Source organism: Silurus aristotelis (assembly GCF_946808225.1).
Source record: "Silurus aristotelis genome assembly, chromosome: 24".
Classification (NCBI taxonomy): Eukaryota; Metazoa; Chordata; class Actinopteri; order Siluriformes; family Siluridae; genus Silurus; species Silurus aristotelis.
Genome location: NC_139597.1, coordinates 12,908,205 through 12,914,686, shown reverse-complemented (window position 1 = coordinate 12,914,686; position 6,482 = coordinate 12,908,205).

The following is a 6,482-nucleotide window of genomic DNA, read 5'->3' as shown; positions in this document are numbered from 1 at the left end:
ACATTGCATTTTCTGCATACATGTGTGCAACATGATATATGAAAGTTTTATTATTTAAAAAAATTATTACAGACATGACATTGAAAAAAAAACACTTCTAAAGGGTTAAATTGATATACAGTGCTTCTGAAAAATATTTGTTATATGTTGCAGTCTGATACTACAATCGTTTAAATATATTTATTTTTCTCATTAATCTACTCTAAGTATCCGATAATGACAAAGTGAAAACAGAATTCTGATTATATGTAAAATAAATAAATAAATAAACAAATAAAATTATCACATGTACATAAGTGTGCAGTCCCTTTACTCAGTACTTTGTTGAAGCACCTTTAGCGAGAAATACAGCCTTGAGTATTTTATGGTGTGACTCAACATGCTTTGCACACCTGGATTAATGGATTTTCTGCCATTCTTCATGGCAATTCATCTCAGACTTAATCAGGTTGGATAGGGACCATTGCTGGACAGCTACTTTCAGGTTTTCCAAAGATGTTCAATAGGGTTCAAGTCATGTCTCTGGCTGAGTCATGATAGGTCATTTACAGACTTGTTCCTAAGGCACTCTTGTGTTGTCTTGGATGTCTGCTTTGGGTTGTTGTCATATAGGAAGGTGAACCTTCGGCCCAGACTGAGATCCTGAGCGCTATGAAATAGGTTTTTATTAAGGATATCTCTGTACTTTCTCCATTCAGCTTTCCCTCCACCCTGACCAGCTACCAAGTCCCTGCTGCAGCAAAACACACCACATCATGATGCTGCCACCATCATTCTTCACTTTTGTGATGTTTTTTTGTCTTTTGTCTTATAGTTTTAAATTGAGGCAAAACAGATCAGTCTTGTTTTCAACAGACCAGAGAATCTTGTTCCACACAGTCTGAGAGTCTGTTGGCAAATACCAAGTGGAGAGGCTTTAATTTCGTCACTCTGCTGTTTCATTTAGCCACTCTGCCCAGATTAGTGGAGGTCTGCATTGATGGTTGTCTTTCTGGAACTTTGTCCCTACTCCACACTGGATCTCTGTCAGAGTGACCATCATTTTCTTGGTTATCACTCTTAAGTAGCCTTTCCAGTTTGCTCATTTTGGCCATGTGACCAGCTCTTGTAAGAGTCGTTGTTCCATGCTTCTTCCATTTAAGAATTATGGAGGTCTGATATGAATTGTCAGCTGTGGGGCCTTCTATAGAGAGATGTGTACCTTTACAAATTATGTCCAACCAATAAACCTTTCCACAGGTATTCTTCATTCATCTCAGCATCGGTCAAAATAATTGGGAGGCACTCATTTTTTTTCTTTTTTTACTTTTGGAAAATGTGGCAAGGTTATTGGCTGTGCAGTGTTTCTGTGCATGTTCTCCTGGTAATGTGGAACTCTATGAGCACCAGTGACACTCCAATTAAAAGTACATCTATAAGACATTTTCTCTGGAAATTGTCATAGATCTTTTGTGCCAGTTTTTCTGCACTTCTTAGTCCTGGAGTTTTTCTAGCAATAGGCCAAATATTGATTAGTACTTTAACAACCTTGAATGTCTGGTATTCTAACAATAGAAGTGAACAGCACACATAATGTTAATTGACATCATAACATATGATTAATGTTGCGAATATAAGCAAGGACTTTAGTCACATTATTCACAGCTAGACTGGTTTGTTTAATTTTAATTGCACATTTTAATTGAATGTTCACCGTGCAGAAACGATTGATCCACGGCATTGCTGGTACTGCGAAATGCAGTAAAAAAATATATATATATAAATATATAAAAAAAATACTGAAATTGCGAATAATTTCTTTTAACAAAAAATTATACAAGATTTATGCTTTTCCGTATCTTTTGTGTTCGGCTCACAAACGAATCACATTTGCACATTTCCCCGTCAATAGCGAATAACAGGAAGTTTATATTAGGTTTGTCATTTGCCACAATCGTTATGTGACAGGCAGAGAATTGCAGCTGTCAGTGTTGCTCTTCGTCACTCTTTGCATGATGTCCTCTAATCAATAGATGTTAATTACTCCTAATTACTGTATGCAGGAGATTGTCACACAAGGGCAAGGAATACAGTTAAAGTACATGAAAGTAAACATGCCATATTTAGTAATCACAGGGATAGCAATACCTGTTTTTTTCTAAGGGTTAGTTTTAAGTGTAGGAATAGCATAAAGAATTAATAGCACGATTTAAATGATCTTATATATATATATATGAAGTTTTTTATTTCAAAGCTAGGTGCAATTGTGACAGAATACTATGCAAGAAAATATACTATAGTGAACAAATTATACCGTTGCTTTTCCTGCTTAGCTATATAGGCATCAGGCTAGCATTTAGTGCATTGAATGCATTTTATACAACATTACTCAGTTAATCGGGTTAAAAGAAACCTTAAGTAGAGATGTTAGAGAAGGATACAAACAAGAATACACACAACCATGGACAATAGTATAAAGTTGGTTTCCTTTTGCTTCTCTTAGAATCTTTCCATTCTTCTAAGATAGCTTTTGGGATTTGTTCATTCAGCTATAAGAGCATATGTAAGGTGAGGCACCAATGTCAAGCAAGAAGGCCTGGTGTGCATTCTAATTCATCCTATAGGTATACCGTACAGTAAGATTGAAGTCAAGGCAGGGGAGCCGCTAGGGTTTCTGGGCCCCCTGGCTTATTTGTATTTTGGATGCAACGTGTCAGAACTTCTGAGCAGTCTGTCAAGCACCAGATTTTTAAATTCTGTGAACGTCTTAAAGACTCACACACAAAAACGCAAGGGGGCATTCATTATAATGTACGTCCTAACACATTGTTGTGCAAAGAGGGAAGTTAAATACCAAAAAGAAAATCCTGCTGGATAGTTCTGCTGCAACCGACCCCCCCCCCCCCCCCCCCCCCCCCCCCACGCCCCCAGCCATATTCAGGAGAAGATTATGCTGTGTATGCTTTTTTGCCCCGACATATAGCTGTCCTTGGTCATAATCTATATTCAGGTTAGATATTGAAAGGATGATAAGCTTGCAGCAAAACCTTTTTTCCCCATTCACCTTCAGGCTTGCTGACTTTGGCATCCAAATGCCTATGCAGTTTTTCTTTTTTGCTTCATTTAATCAATGTAGGGTTTATTGCATTGCATTGCATTGCACCGCTGACTGGCATACATACTGTAATGGATGGGAATCTCATTTTACAGTAATGAGCCCATCTGTACTGACAAAGAGATGCTGTATATAAAGAGTAATATACAGAGAGAAAGAGAGACAGACAGAGGTTGGACAGTCTTTTGATGCACACCTAAAACCCTTCAACTTTCCTGCCACTTCAGCAAATGTTTCTCTGAAGTGACTAGAATACCAATAGAATACCAATGCAGGAAACCAGGTAAGCTTTTTTTTCTTTTTTTTTATTGGCAGCATTTTTGAAAAGTTTTTACAATTAGTTTACAAAAACATTTCATGAGGGTAAATAAGATGTTTATGCAAAACATTGGCACATTAGGCAAGGGGAAGAGACAATCGCTGCTCAACAGTGGGAGTATTTACTGGAAGAGATCACTGAATGATGGAAGGAGCTTTTTTTATGCAGACATACCATTCCTTTAGGAGGCAGTGCTAGAAATCTATACTGTTTTGGAGTCTATTATTGTGGTTGAGGTGATTAATGTTACTATTATTATACTAAATGTTATAGTGGCAAGACTGCAAGGGTGGACAAGATGCAGCAAGAGATGTTGAGGGCACAGGACAAGGGTGGGGTGTGAGCATAACATCATTGTTCAATGTATCATGGAGCTCTGGGATAGTACACTTGACATTTGTCAGTCCTATTTTTTTGAAAATATATTATATATGGCTGTGTACATATGCTAAAGTTTTGGAGAGTAAAATGTGTGCTAATTTTAACAATGTGATGTTTTACTCAAGTTGTGAAACAATGAATAATTTGTGTGTCAGATTCAACCAATGATTTTTGTTTTCTGCACTCCTATTTTTTGGGATAAAACATGTCAACATACACTTAAATATTTCACAGTCTGGTTCATTTCCGTTACTTTTGGGGGAAGAACTGTAAAAACTATAACTGGGAGTATATATAAACAGCAAAAACAGCAGGGGTGTGTGTGTGTGTGTGTGTGTGTGTAAGTTCCATTTCAGTTCTGTGTATTGAGGAGCCTGATGGCTTGTGGGAAAAAGCTGTTCCACAGTCTGGATGTGACGGCCCAAATGCTTTCCTGATGGCAGGAGGGTGAAGAGTGTATGTGAGGGGTGTGGGTGGTCATCCACAATGCTGTTGGCTTTGAGATGCAGCGTGTGGTGTAATGATGTCCATGATAGAGGGGAGAGAGACTCCGATTAACTTCGAAGCTGTCATCACTATCCTCTGTAGAGTCTTGTCATCCGAGACGGTGCAGTTCCCAAACCAGGCAGTGATGCAGCTGCTCAAGATGCTCTCAATGGTCCCTCTGTAGAACATGGTCAGGATGGGGGGAGGGAGATGAGCTTTCCTCATCCTTCTCAGGAAGTAGAGATGCTGCTGGGCTTTCTTGCTGATGGAGCTGGTGTTGAGTGACCAGATGAGGTTGTCTGCCAGATGAAGACCAAGGATTTTGGTGTTCCAAGGAATGTTAACTGTTACATTAACAGTGCACAAATCTTTTTAATAAAATGGCTGCTTGTTTTAAAATGAAAAAAAAAGAAAATATATAAAAAATAAATAGAATAAATAAAATAAATAAAATTAATGCAATACACTTTTTTATTATTTTGATATAATTGTGTATATATCCATATCGCTAGACAACGACACAACTATATGCATTCCAGTGACACAATTTGTACTGCACATGTTAGAAAACTCCAAAATTTTGGACTGCACATGTGCAACGACAGTCTAGCAATATGACTATATACTCATTTTAATCAATATAATAAAAAGTGTATTTCATTTATTTCATTTATTCTATTTTATTTTATATATATATATATATATATATATATATATATATATATATATATATATATATATATATATATATATATATATATATATATATTTTTTTTTTTTTTTTTTTTTTTTTTTATTATTATTATTTATTTATTTTTTTTTTTTTTAAACAAGCAGCCATTTTATTTCAAATTGTTGTTAACTGTTAATGTTCACATACAGACAAAGTTAATAAAAAAAGGACAAGCAATTTTGTTTTGCATTTTTCCCCCAACTGGGCAAAATTGAACCAGACCATTACAACCCTAGTTTATAGAAATATGTTTGCATTTGTTAACTGTAACTTCTTAATTTGTAAGGCATGAAACTGGTTTATTATATTATATATTATATACAGTATGATATTTAATTTTTGCAATTGGAAATGCGAAAACTATAAAATATATAAACTTGTGGTCCGCCACTTAATATGTCCATGACTAAACTTAACTTTAACTAACATAATTTAAACTATGTTCAGAACGAAAAACAAAAATGTAATTTGGTACACATGTGCACCGTACCAAAAGTCCTGTACTGAAGCGGTTCGGTTCAAACAAGTGCACCCCTACTACGAACCTTTTAGTTTAAACCTATTGCTTTTAAAAGTCATCAGCCTCTGACATCTTATACAGCAGAGGGTATATAAGCTTCGTTATTAAAAAAAAGGATAGGCCAATTCCTTACATTTTGTTATGAGCTGCTGGTAGGGAACATGAGGGTAGCGAGTACAAGTAGCAGAAATTATGTTCCTCCACAGTGTTTCTCAGCTTCCCTCAATGAACTCAAATGTCATAGTTGAGTTGGGAATGTCTCTCAACTCCTGGATCTCCCAAGAAAAGCTGCAATCTGTGACTGTGAAAAGAAAGCTCTGGGCTAACCTTCTGTTGCTAATGCAACAAAGCAAAGAAAAAATAAATGAATGACTGAATGATGGGTAAACACGAAATTTGACACACGAAATAACAAAAAATATATACTTTTACACAATGTATTATTTCATTCCTCCATATTCAGTTCTTAATTATTATATCTATATATGCATATTCACAAAGAAATCAAACTGCAGGCAACGTAAGTAATAGTTTACTGTGCACATTTTTTCAACATTGAATTCAACATTACATAAAGAATGTTCTCATAAGATTCTCATCAGAGAGGTCTTGAGAATATTCTGAGGCCAAATTCCATTTTGCACTTTAACACTAACTCAGACAGCTAAACAACTGCCATAATCATAGCGCTACTGTGATGTATTTATACACTTGTTAAAAAAAAGTGAAAGATACACCATCTGCTGCTTTTGCACCTACCCCAAATTTCATCATATGTCTCTCAAGTGTTTTATTAGAAGTCCACATTCCAGCACAGCAGATTGATTTGCACTATTACTGAGATTTTATAATGACCAGCTACATGTTCACCTACCAAGCTAGCATGCTCCACATACATGACTGCTGTACTCCAAACATATTTACTAATTACAAACCTGAATTTCATACC